Here is a 14234-nt window from a genome sequence, read left to right on the forward strand (position 1 = left end):
TAGGAAATTCATGTAAGTAATAATAAGCTGTAAAGGTTATCGCAGGCACTACTTAGTGTACCGATGCGGCTGGGTATTGTGCTATCAAAGCAGAACCCATACACTAGCATATAACATCTGATGCTAGCCTGCAAGAGATTGAGCAATAGCTGGTGACTCCGCCTCCTCGTGGCCCCCGCTGGACAACGTTTTGCTGGTAAGTTCAGATAATTTGCAAGCAAAACGGCTAAGTGGGTCACTTCCCAATTTTGGGACGGTCTACCTCTCTGATGACCCAGCATTGGTGAAGAGGGGGTTTTCCCAAGTCCAATGACCTCAACATCTACGGCCATTGTTCCCTTTGCTATGGTTTTACGCATTAAACCACGCGTGTAATAGGCAATAGATTGAGACACAGCTGAGCGAGCACTTGCTCGATGTATGCTCAGAGTTAAGAGTGAACGAGTCCTTAAGACAAGTAGAAGTATGGATGAAACACCACAGCTTACAGCTTACCAAAAAAGACGGAAGCTGTTATTATTAATTGTAGAAGACGGAGAGACCTTTACTTCAGGCTGGACGGGACCAAGGTGATACCTTGGAAAGTAGTAAAATATTTCGGTATAATGATTGACGACCGACTATCCTTTGAGAAACATTTCGATAAAATAGTGACAAAGGCTGAACAAATAGCAGCTGCATTAACGAGATTAATGCCCAACATAGGGGGACCAAGTACTAAGAAAAGATTGGTATTATGTGGGGTAACACACTCAATAATACTATATGGTGCACTTATATGGAGCAGGGCTCTTAAATATAAAAGTATAGGGACATGCTCGATAGAGTACAAAGGAAAGCACTGCTCAGGGAAATATGTGCATATAGGACAGTGTCTACCAAAGCTGCGTAGGTGATAGCAGGAATTACACCTCTGGATCTGCTGGCTATTGAGAGGACAAAAGTCTACGGAAAGGACAACTTGGTCTTATTTCTTTAAATTGAAAATTTCTCAGTCAATTCGGCTTATTTCTTCAAATTGAGACCTTGCTTACTGTGTTATATGTCAAGTATTATATTTCAATAAAACGTAAAATAATTTTTGAATGTGGTAACAATATTATAATAATATTATTACAAATAAAACCTACAATTATTCTACACCTGATATTCTGCTTTCGTCTCATTCTCTCAAAACCTTATTATTTAAAGGTCTTACATTTAACATGTGTGATCATCACACATGATATTTTTTATTCAAAACCTTCTTTAAATATGATGTTATGGTATTATACCTCTCCATTCTTAGTCTATGTGTGCGACAGCATTGCTGGAGCACATGGTTTAACGTTTCAGTTGCATTGCATCCAGCTCTACATTTGCGGTCACGAATTCGACAACGTGCTGTTTTAGACTTTGTAGGCAATGTGTTGATTCTCAATTCATTTGCATTAATGAAATCCCTCCCGCTTAGAAATTGGTTTCCTTCGGTAACTTATTGATGTTGTTGTGGTATCTTTTTCGACTCTTTGAGTCCATACCAGTCTATTGCTCTATATAATAGAATAGCTCATCTATCCAGAATCTACTTATTATTGTCTTAGTCGAAATTCTTCTCTGTTGGACGTTTTTTGGTACGTTGTATTTTAATATTTAGGAAGGACATTGTGCTTCCTTATTCTTGCTAGCGTATCCGAGAAGTCTTTGTCTTCTGTGGAGTGGTATAACCTATTTCATCGATAGTATTGAAAGACCTCCCTTCTTGATATGTGAGTGGAAATATGCGTTGGGGATATCGTGCGAAAGGTTTAGCTATTTTCTTGTAGCTGCACGGGTCATTTGATCCTATTTTTTCAACTTGCTGAGCGTCGTGTTCCCCAGGGTGAGCAGGCTTGGTAGGGCTATCGTCCTTAGACCGAATAGCCTTTGCAAGGGTTTCAACGGCGCTCTTAAAAGCTTATCCAATGCCTCCCTCAATTTGATCTCGGGTTTAGAAATAGTCAGTCCCTCGGGTGTAAATGGTACACCTAGATATTTCCCATCACTTTCTCTCTTGAGAGCAAGCAATCTCATGTTCTAGCACATGAATTAGACCTTCCCATTTACGAGAGACTTTTTAACCTTTTCGCTACGGTAGTTCTGTCCGCCGAGGTACCGACCCTGAACGGAGACTCGCCAGACGTTATAGCGTTGATGCCGCGTATATGCGGCGCTCGTACCCACAGGTCGTCAAGTGGATGCCGCATATATGCAGCTCTCGGTACGAAAGGTTTTATCTATAGCACATTTTTTAGTGCCACTGTGAACGATTTATTGATGCTGATAAATAACCCACATTGTGCGAGGAAATTAGAGGCTGTATCAATTATTGTTTGTAGTCCATTTAGTGTTCTTGCCACAAAGATCATATCATCAGCGAACATCAGCACGTTGACCGCAATGTCAGCCATATACGGCCAACGGTGAATATTCCGATCAGGTCAAATCAGCTGTACTTGGCTGACACTTTTTTTAGTGCTTACGAGCTATATTAGTTAATATTTCGAAAGAAAGTTTACATATATGAGACTACTGAATTGGTATAAATGTTTTGTAAAGATATTTGAATTGTTTTTAAAAACTAGTATAAATCTATGACGTATTACTTTCGCAAAGTTATAACCCGTATAGCTTCTGAAGCTTCATGTCAGTAGAATAAAACGACATATGTGTCAAATCATAACATTGCATACTCAAGCCTAGCGACATCTGTTAGAAAAAGCGGACATGACTTTCCAGTAGATCTGATAAACCACATTGCCAATTATTGGTCAAAAAGCAAACTTCATAATTTTTTAACTATATATACTATTTTAATTATAATATCACGAAATAGATTCGAGTTACTATTAAATAATTTCCATTTTGCCAAAAATGTGCCTATTGCCCGTAACGATTGACTTGGAAAAATACGTTCACTTCTCGACAAATAGGAGGTAAAGTATCAAAAAATATTTACGCCTGAAGAGCACATTGTTATGTACGAAACGTTGATTTCATGGCGCGGAAGACTCATCTTTAAAGATTATATACCAAATAAAGCGCACAAATACCGCATCAAATTAATTAAATTATGCTTAAGAACGGGATATACATGGGCGATGAAAATTTACTTTGGTAAATCAGCTGATGGTATTAGAGAAACTGGATTGGCACATTATGTATGTCTTTAGCTTGCAGAGAAACTTTTCTACTAAGGACGAACACTGTATATTGATAATTTTTACACGAGTTATAAGTTAGCGATATCGTGCCTAAACCGCAAAACCCATCTAGTGGGAACACTTAGGAATAACAAAAAATTAGTTCCAAAAGATGTACTTCATAGCAAACTAAGAAAAGAGGAGATGATATTCAAAGAAGATGATAACAGGATTGTGGTACTTAAATAGAAAGATACGCGGGACGTGTAAATTTTATCTATAAAACACACTTCTATCATAGTACCATGTACAAAAAAAGTCGTAGCATTCGTGCTGTTTCTCCAAGCCAACAGACACATCTACAACACTAAAACCAATAGCTGTTGTTGAATATAATGCATTAAAGTATAGTATAAATTATTCCGACCAAATGGTTTCTTATGCCACCACAATTAGAAAAGGAATCAAGTGGTACCGAAAGCTTGGCATTCAACTACTTCTGGGAATTTCTGTTGTAAACGCTTTGACGGTTTACAAAATTGCAGAAAAGAAGAATGTAAATATTAGAAGATTTAGGGAATTATTAACTGCAAAATTATTAGGGTTGACTGACAATACAACAAATCCTTCGTCGAAGTCAGCATAATATCGCCGTTCGGAAAAAAGATTCCGGAAGAAGCATTAGACGAACATGCAAACAATGTTATGCAGATAAAAGACGTCGAGTGGGCCGATTAGACACGAGACAATTTAAAGAAAACAACAACTTATTGTCCAAGTTGCCCCGACTAACCCCAGCTTTTTAGATAGATTGTTTTAAAGTTTTACATTCTTAATAAATTTCCTTAAAAAACCATTATCGTATTACTTCTATGACAATAGTTTATATTAATTAATATACTATTATAAAAAAAATTTAAGTTTATATTAATTAATATAGTTTTTATATTAATTAATATTCAATTGTTTTGTTACTTCCTCTGCGAAATATCTTTTCAAACACATACGAATATCCTTCGCAAGTAGTTAAATAAGCGACACCCCAATACGGGTGACGCGGCCCGATCAGAAACCTTACTGGCACCCAAATACGGGTGACGTTGCAGTCAGAGTGATAAAATTTGGACTGTATTTAATTCGTTTTATATTAAAACCATTCAAAGTCCATATCATAAAATTACACCATTGTTTTCCGGTTATTGCCATCTGCGTCTAAATTTGATAATAATACTGATGATTTCTTTTCAATTTCATTGACTTCGGCGTTTGTAAAATACAACAGAATGAACTTTTTTATTGAGGTGTTGGTGTATGTATATCTATTAGTTCAATATTTTCTAAAATCTTTGGACAATTAAATTTCAGTAAACCATATGATTTGTTAAGTAAATCTGTAGCAAGTCCATCTGAGGAAGATTCTATTCCTGGAAATTTTGGATTTACCCATAAGCTGCCGCTAGTAACTTTATATCCAAACTTCAGAGACATAAAAATTGTGTACGTATTCCGTGTTATTTCTTCACGATCGCCACCATGCGCTAATGCTAAGTTATCAAAATTTTAATCAACCCGCAAGTGATATTTAATTCAGTTAACGATCTGTTCCTCATTTTTTTTCGAGCTTAGATATTTTATTTTTAACGCTGTAATTAGGATTTTTCTATATTGCCACCATTTATCACAATCCGATTGATTTCCACTTATTAAATCACGCGGTTCTTTTCACTGTGTTCTGATCACTGTGCAGAGAAACAGTTAATTAGTATACTAGGCTGCGTAGAATACTTTTTTGTTTTAAATTTAGTTTATAGGTTTCGTAATGACTAAGTCGTCAATGAATGCAAGAAAAAAACATCAGATACATTAAGAAACGTTAATGAGTCATTAATTTCTCGATTCAGGACGTATTCTGATGCAAATGGTCGCCACATTGAACCTCTTTTGTAAATAGACATAAAAATTCAAATATCTCCTTAAATAATAATTTTTTTACATAAATAGAGTAATTCTTTTGGTAAATAATATGAAAGAGCATCAGATGATGCAATAAAAAATATATTATTCCGTTTAAAAAAACAATAGTGACCTTCATATGTCCTTCACACGTCTACCTACAAAAAAAAAAACGTACCATCAGTATGAACCCCTTTCAAAGCCATTCAACTCCATGTGAAACATTGTCTGCTACGCGTAAAAATAATAACGTAAATCTAGATGGTAAAATGTGGTGACCCACCCTGTGCACCGTAAACTTTATTGTTTATAATTACGTTTATTTCTTTAATTAATAATATAGATCAACTTTGTAATAATATAATTATTATCCTAACTTCTCAATTAATTGAGCTCTATTTCCACCTTGAGGACGACCATGGCACTCCAACCATCGTCGTAACTGACCACAATTGTGGGCTTTTACTGTGGGATGTACTAAAGATGCACCATCAATTAATTTTTCGTTTAGTTGCACTGGTAATAAGAGCAACGATACTTGTTGTCCAGCTATGCTTATAAAAAGTGCCAGAAACTTTCATATTGTTACATTTTCAACATGGCGGACGCGCTTGCGCTGAATTAAACGTTAAAAGGGCTATTGTTCCAAGCAACGAAGTATTTTTAGATTCTAATTTTACAGCTAAAGGAATACTTGTAAGAAAATTATTAGTTGTTATAGTTTTATCTTTCATGGTATACGGTTCAAGAAGTTTCATTAAGACAAATTCGTTTAGGGGGGGTTGATGCATTTCGAGTCTCGTCTTTTCCTAAATACGGAAAGCCACTTACCACATATTTCGTCTGTACATCAGAGGCCAGCCAAAATTTTATGCCAAATTTATGGGGTTTGTTTGGCATATAGTAGGTGAATCTTCATCTGGCCTTTGTTAGAAAGAGTTGCTTATCCACGGTAATATTTTTTCCCGATTTGAAGCAATTTAGACTGTTTTCAATAAAGGGTACAGTCGGATAAGTATAGGAAATCTGCCCCTATGGCTTTTTTGACTCGCACTTAGGGAATCGATTTGGTGTCCTATAAAAATATTTCACCTCAAATTTTAGCTCTTTTACTCAAACGGTTCTCGAGATTTTCAAAAAAAAACCTGTTTTTTCGATTTTATTTTTATTGTTATATAGTAAAATTCAAAACTAATCGATAATGATTTTTTTTCTAGTTCTTAGGAGACTAAGACATGAAAAAAAAAGTATAATAATAATATTTTAATGAAAAGCCGGTTTTTAGCGGACGCCAGAAAATTAAATTTTTTTTTTTTAGCTTTTTTGCAATATGTCACTCACCAAAACTCTTCAGAAAATGTCTTTTATACTCCTCTACACTAAGGAGTTTTCTCGAATTCTTTGAAGTGGTGGAACAATATGAAAAAAATTGAAAACTCATTTTTTTTTCTGAAATCTCAAGTTTTAACTAACTTATATTTTTTTTTTCAATTAAAAAAAAAATGTGAAAAAATATTTTTTTACTCAAAATACACTTTGACTGTAGTAAACAAAAAGACTATTATAAAACAATTAAGATATATTCCGTCTAACGTAATTAAAAGGGTTATTGATTATTGAAAATACACTTAAAGATAGTACTTATATATTCTTTATACGGTTAGATATTATTCTAAATCTTATGCAACAAAAATAAATATTATAATAATAGATTTAACTATATTAGTCTTTATCACTATCTTCATTCACTACGACACTAATTTTTTCATCGATGAGCAGGCGACTTAGGATCTCAGCAGGTCTTACAATTTCCGCCAAATATCGAGCGTAATATAAATAATATATGATAGCAGCAATGTGAGAGCAACATCCAACAGTGCGTCTACCATTCGCACAATCACAACAATATCAAGTTATTCCGGAAATATCGTTCTTATCTGGCTGATATTCAATAAAACAACGATATGTCTTCGATTTAATATGTCGAGATCCGACTTCAAACTTTATAATATTAGGTGTAATTTTTAAATAATGGAATGTGATTATTCCGTTTTCATCCATCATCTCAGCTAAATACGATACAGCTTGAGACATTTGATAAGATCCAGTGAAAAGAATTTTGAGTTCTTGTTCTGATAATTCTGGAAAGTCAGTTAATTGCTCTGAAGTTATTATTGCAAAGGGAACTTTTCTTCTGGCCCAACGATTAGTTTCTATCTTCAAGGCTAAAGTATTCTCTTGATCTTTTTTTGAATTCATGGCAACAATTATTATTTCTGTAAGATCAAGATCAGAATCAAGTCTTGTTCCAAATTCAAAAAAAAAGAAATATATAAGTTAGGTAAAACTTGAGATTTTTGAAAAAAAATGAGTTTTTAATTTTTATCATATTGTTCCACCACTTCAAAGAATTCGAGAAAATTCCTGAGTGTAGAGGAGTATAAAAGACATTTTCTGAAGAGTTTTGGTGAGTGACATATTGCAAAAAAGCTGGAAAGAAAAATTTTAATTTTCTTTCGTCCGCAAAAAACCGGTTTTTCATTAAAATATTATTATTATACTTTTTTTTCATGTCTTAGTCTCCTAAGAACTAGAAAAAAATCATCATTGATTAGTTTTGAATTTTACTATAAAAATAAAAAAAATCGAAAAAACAAGTTTTTGTTTGAAAATCTCGAGAACCGTTTGAGTAAAAGAGCTAAAATTTGAGGTGAATTATTCTTATAGGACACCAAATCGATCCCATAAATGAGAGTCAAAAAAGCCACGGAGGCAGATTTCTCATACTTATCTGGCTATAACTTTTATCCTAAACTGGAGAAACTTAAACGAATTTGTCTGCTTGCAAACTTTGACTCCTCTTATTTCTTTTGTCGAAACGAATGTATTGCAGAATCTTAGTAAAATACCTTCTACTAATAGGCTGGAGAAAAATGAATGCCTCCTCTTTTTGCTCCACAAATATTGAATCCTCAAAGTATTTCACTTCGTACTCCCCTCGTGCGTACAATATTGTAAGAAACGCCTTCAATTTTGCTTGCATAATTGTCCAATTTTTCCCCAAAACTCGATAGGCTTCTAATTCTATACAAATTTGGATATGTTTTAAAATATGGTTGTCAGTAAGTAATAGGAATGCACTACTTTAATTCCCCTTCATATTGTTTCTTTCAGCATGTGCTGTTGGTCCGTGTACATTTTTGAAAACACTCTGAATTTGTAATCTAGCAGCAACACCTCCTGATTCAATTCTTTTTCAAATAGTTCCGTCTAAAGCAATTTCAGTTTGCTCATTTAGTACGTTACTGTCACCTTCGTTTTCAGAACTGGAAGGAAATCGCATGCATCGTCTCATACGTTTGTTTAGAATATTTTCGCAATCATTGTCACTTGACTAATCTATGTAAGATTCGTAAAAAAACTGGACCGCTGGACTGACTGGACCGGGACTCGAACCACGGATCTTTCGCTTTCCGGGCGACTGCTCTTTAACCAATTGAGCTATCCAGGGCCCACCGACCAGTTCCCTTCCACGAATGCTTATCAAGTTTGGCATGAAGGCGTTCGTCCCACATTCCACCCCCCTACAACAACAACATTCGACCCCGAATGTTCCGTCATAACCACCCCTCCCTTGGTGGCACCTTCGTTACTTGTTACGTCTTTACTCGTTACGTCTTTACTCGTTCCGAACACGTTGCCGAGGCTCCGTAAGACCGTCTTTCTAGTTCCTCGGCCAACTGTTCGCGTCGCCACTATCGGTCAAACTCTTTACTCTTTGAAATTATTTATAAATAATTTCTTCTCGTGGCGTTGTAAGACTGTGGAACATGCTACGAAACAGACCTCCATCCCGGACGAGCCCCCAAATGTAAGATTCGTGAAAAAAAACTGGACCGCTGGACTGACTGGACCGGGACTCGAACCACGGATCTTTCGCTTTCCGGGCGACTGCTCTTTAACCAATTGAGCTATCCAGGGCCCACCGACCAGTTCCCTTCCACGAATGCTTATCAAGTTTGGCATGGAGGCGTTCGTCCCACATCTATAATATCTTTATCATTAATATCCTCATCACTACTCTCGATAATAGTTCTTTTATCGTCTCTGCCTTGTGGATCAATTTGTCTCACCAATAATTCGCCCTCGCTATCATATAATTAATCATTTTCTACATCTAAAAATTCAAGAGGTATATTAGTTGCCTTTTTCAAATATTCAGAAACTTTTATTCGTTTTGTAATTTTCTAGGCCTAACGATCGCTATAAAGATAAATTGAAACTAAATAACTCATTCAGTATTTAGGCTTCTTGCTAAAGTATCAATTTTTGAATATTTTAATATCCATATAAATGTTTCTTACCTTTGTCACTGTGGGGATAAAGGTGAATTATTGCGGTTGGAGATCGTTTAGATTAAGATTTTATTTCGTGTGTGTTGAATAAAGTTCGAAACAAGACTGTTTGTGCCTTGCGAATTTTTTTTGTTAGTAACAAATATCTCGTAAAAAATATCTCCTAAATATCTCGGAAAAAAGTATTATATTCCACAAAGGCCCAAAACGCTACGCACATAGTGTATTATTGTATGTTCATAGCAACATATAATAAATGATACGGAGTAACTCCACGCCGGTCTGATATCCGTAATTCACTAGTCGCTATTGTGAATGGTTTTGCATTTATTCTGTCTCTGAATTTTTAGAAATAGTCTAAATAAATTGATAGAAAAGAATGCTCTTTAGCATGTTCATCAAATTAATACTTCGTGGAAGATTATACTGTCCAGGCACAATCCGTAAATATTCGTTTTCATTCCACATCAAAGTCTATTGTTTTGCTGTTAGACTTTTTCAATCGGTATATCTTCCCTTACGTCATCTTCAATATTGCGAGGTAAATGTTTCACCATATTGTCCACCTCGACTGGTACATTAATAATTTGACCATAAATTCCGTATTGGCCGTGGATGTGTCTTAACCATCTAATTTGCATAAATTGAATTCGCAGAGAAACAAGTTTTTCGGAAATTAAATCAAGTAGTAGCAAAGACACAGATATATTTGGATATTTGAAACCATTGTATGTGGACATTGTTAGTGTGAAGAACTCTCACCAACGTCGTATACGGACATATTTCTAGGAAGAATTATTTAAAAAAAAAAAAAGGAAATATTTGAAAGGGCTATGCGGTCATAAAACCTAAGGGATCACTAACATGTGGGGTAATAAAATTCCACATGCTGCATCGGATTTGGCGAACAATTGTAAATATTTGTTTAGGTTTTATTTTTCTGATAAAGATCTCCTTGTGCACTGTTTCCTCTAACGAAAACATATGCGGTACCCATTAGTGAACACTGGACTATGGACCCTTGTGCTATTGGTCAATAGAACTGAGAATCACCTACTCTTTCTAAAAGGGGTGTTACTTATTAGACTATAAATGTGTGGAAAGAAGACCGTGACTGTTACTGTTACTAAGGATTGAGAGTCGAGTGTTTGTTATTAGAAGTTATTCGTCCTATTCATTTCACTCGTCTTATTCGTTTTATTCGGTTTATTCGTTTTATTCGTCTTATTCGTGTTATTAGTGTTATTCGTCTTATTTTATATTATTCGTATATTTGTAACATTTCTACATACTGAAACATTCGTATTGTGCTTACTTGTAAAAATGAAGCTGTTTTTGTTGTTTACCTTCAATCATCACGAGTTCCTAAGGTGTTTTACACAATTAAAATAATTTTCTTCTTTATTGATTGGTAACACGTGTTGCACAGTAGAATCTCATTAATTGTATTGAAATTATCAATTATTATACGTAAGAGTTCTTCATGTTCTACTCGTGGCAGTTTTAAATCATTGTGGAACCATAATCGGTCGCAATCGGAGCATGCATAACCGAACATATTGGTAAAAAATTTTTTGCGAAAATCATCATGGGCAATTTTATTTCTTAGAAATTGTGAGTACGGAATATTAGGATTACTATCAACTTGAGAAACACCTACAACAAAATTCATAATATTAACTAAAGAATCACCTATATAGAGAATTACAATGAATGTTTTAAATATGACATATAGAGATTAAGTATGTGATCTATGAGCAATAAAAATTAATAAAGAAATATTTGATTAGAATTATTGAAGTACTTACCATAATCGTTATCACTATTTAGAACACTGCACGCACATTATTACGCGCATTAGAGATATTAGTTTGCACATCCAATAACGCCTTTCGGCGTGCACGAAATGCACGAGAGCGTTCTGTTGAGCTCTTTGGAACCCCCTTAATGGTTTTTTTCTGCTTATTTTTACACTTTTTAGCTCTAGTTTGCGGCATACTTATTATTATTGAACAGATACATCAAAAATAAAGTCTTCTGGCGTTAAAGATACACTATGATGAGGAAAATGTGATAAATGAAGAAATAAAACATGGGATCAAGCTAAATTGCTTGTATAATAAAACCTTATTTGTATGTCAAAGAGAAGTTTCGCTTTCTAACAAACCACACACACACACACACACTAGTTGATATATTAGGAAATATAATGTTTTCTATGCAAAAATTGGACACCTTACTTACCTTACTTTTACTTCGCCTATATGCAAATGCAACAACGTAGTCTCTTTTATGATAAATGTAAATGATAGTGATACTTAGCCTTTTCTGTTCGATTTCGTTAACTATTTTGTCGCTTTGTTTGTTGGTTCTTCAAAGATTGTCTGAGATATATAGTCGGAGACGTCCAATTAAAGAATAGGGAGATTTTTTGTTTAATGGACAGAGTAAGGTTCCTTAGCAAGAAGTGGGGGGGAACGATAACAAAACGCCCATAATTTTTAAAAATTATAGACATGAATATTATCGCATTGATAATAAAAATTACGAATAAAGATACATCTGAGAATACTAACATGACCTTGGAATAAAAGTAGCAGGCAAAAACTACCATTTTCAAAATTCCAGTTATCAAGATGGAATATCGAATGCGCTAGCCATAGATACAAACAAAAAAGCTAGAATGTTTGTCGACGAAAGGATACTAGATACTTAGATCCTAACCTAAGTAAATATAATATATCATTTTTTGAAACTCAAGTAGATGATAGTCCTTGTATGAATTTAAGAATTTAAATTATCTTTATCATTGGTCAGCCCACGCCAGAATTTTTTTTTTGCAACTAATTCCTTTGGATGCTTGAAAAAGAACGAAACATTTTTTGGTCGTATTTTTTTCGTTTCATTAAGTTTTGAATAGAAACAATTCTAAAAAAATTTTCTTTTCAAAAGTTGTTGTAAAAAAAAAACCACATTATAATTCAATAATAATAATATTATTATTATTAGTATTTTTTTAATTTTATTATTTCTCTCCGATTTCTCAGGCAAAACAGCATATCAGACAGGATTCTTGCCAGGTCTGACTGCTTTAATCTCCTGAATTTAAAAAGGCTCTGGTTATGTTGCATGTTTTTAATATAACCTCCTTTTGTATTTCTTGATGTATATTTGGGTCTAGTTGTAATTGTGTAAGATGTAGTATATAATTGTTCGGTGTAATGTTAATTGCAGATATGATGAAAGGAATGATGTGCACCTTCTTTTGTTTCCATATTCTGTGTATTTCTTGTGCAAGTGGTGTGTATTTTTCTATTATTTCTCTGTATTTCTATGTGACTTTGATGTCGTTGAGAACTAAGATGTCTATTAGGTATGTTGTTTTCTCTTCCTTGTTTGTAAATGTGATGTCAGGTCTGTTGTATTTTACTGTTTTGTCTGTGTTAATGTTGTTTCCTAGTATAGTTTGTAATTTTTGCTATCTATTATTGTTGTTGGTGTGTATTTGTAGTATGGTGTAGTGTTCCATCTTTTTTTGATGCCACATGTCTTTTATCTTCTCAGCCAGCAATATGTACTTTTCTATTTTTTTTCCTATTTTTTTTGGTATATTTGTTGCGTTTGGTATAAATATTTCTATGAGCTGTGTTATTCTATCTTTTTGTCTGTAAGTGTTATATCGGGCTTGTTGTGCGTTATGGTCTTATCTGTAGTGATTCTTCTGTTCTAGTATAATTTGTATTCTTCGTTTTCTGGTATGGTTTTTGTGTGTATTTGTATGTGGGTGTGTGTTGTGTGATTAGTTTATGGTTTATAGCAAGTTATTGGTGTACTATTTTTGCTACATTGTTGTGTCGTCTGGTGTATTCTGTGTTGGTAAGTATTGTGCATCCACCTATAATGTATTCTATTGATTTATCCGTATTTTACATAACCTGCACTTATCTGTTTTTGTACCTGGGTCTTTAATTATGTGTTCACTGTAATGCCTCGTGTTTATTACCTGGTCTTAGATGACTATCATGAAGCCTTTAATTTCACCGTATATGTTACCTTCATTTAGCCATGCATTAAATGTTTGTGGGTCAATGTATTCTTGTGCTAATTGGTGTGGGTGCTGGCCGTGCAGTGTTTTTTGTTTTCAGTTTTCTTTTTTTTCTTGTGTTGTAACTGTGAGGTCTAAAGGGTTGTATGTGTGGTTGTTGAATTGTAATGGTGAGGCTGACGTGTCTGTATGTATTATTGCTCTATGGATCTTGCTATCTTGTGCCCGCTTCATGAAATATTTTCTTAGGTTGTCTATTTCTTTGTAGTTGAGGTTTCGAATATCTATTTATCCTCTTCCTCCTTCTTTTCGGCTGATTATGAATCTTTTAGTTGCTGCGTGTATGTGATGTTTCTATGTTTATTGCACTGTGTTCGTGTGAGTGTGTTAACTGCTTCCAGGTCTTTCTCGCTCCATTTCACTATCCCAAAAGAGTATGATAGTACTGCTATTGCATATGTTTTTATTGCTTTTGTTTTATTTCTTGCTGTAAGTTCTGTCTTGAGTATTTAAATAAGTCTCTGCCTGTATCTGTGTTTTAATGCTTCTTTGATTGCTGTACTTTCTATTCCTATTTTCTGTTTGTACCCTAGGTATTTGTGGCTGTCCATTTCTGTCATTGCCTCTATGTGGTTGTCGTTTTCGACTAATATGTAGTCTTCCTGTTTGGTTTGTTGTCCTCTGATTATGCTGTTTTTCTTACACTTGTCTATCCCTAGG

At 34.4% G+C, this 14234-nt stretch overlaps 1 pseudogene; it reads left to right on the forward strand.

Moving 5' to 3' along the window:
• Positions 1 to 2172: 2172 nt before the first annotated feature.
• LOC149032913 (uncharacterized) lies at positions 2173 to 3997 on the forward strand (annotated as a pseudogene).
• Positions 3998 to 14234: the final 10237 nt, after the last annotated feature.

This window comes from Polistes dominula, unplaced genomic scaffold (genome assembly GCF_049000335.1).
Source record: "Polistes dominula isolate Pdom_NZ unplaced genomic scaffold, Pdom_raw_medaka contig_26, whole genome shotgun sequence".
In the NCBI taxonomy this organism is placed as follows: Eukaryota; Metazoa; Arthropoda; class Insecta; order Hymenoptera; family Vespidae; genus Polistes; species Polistes dominula.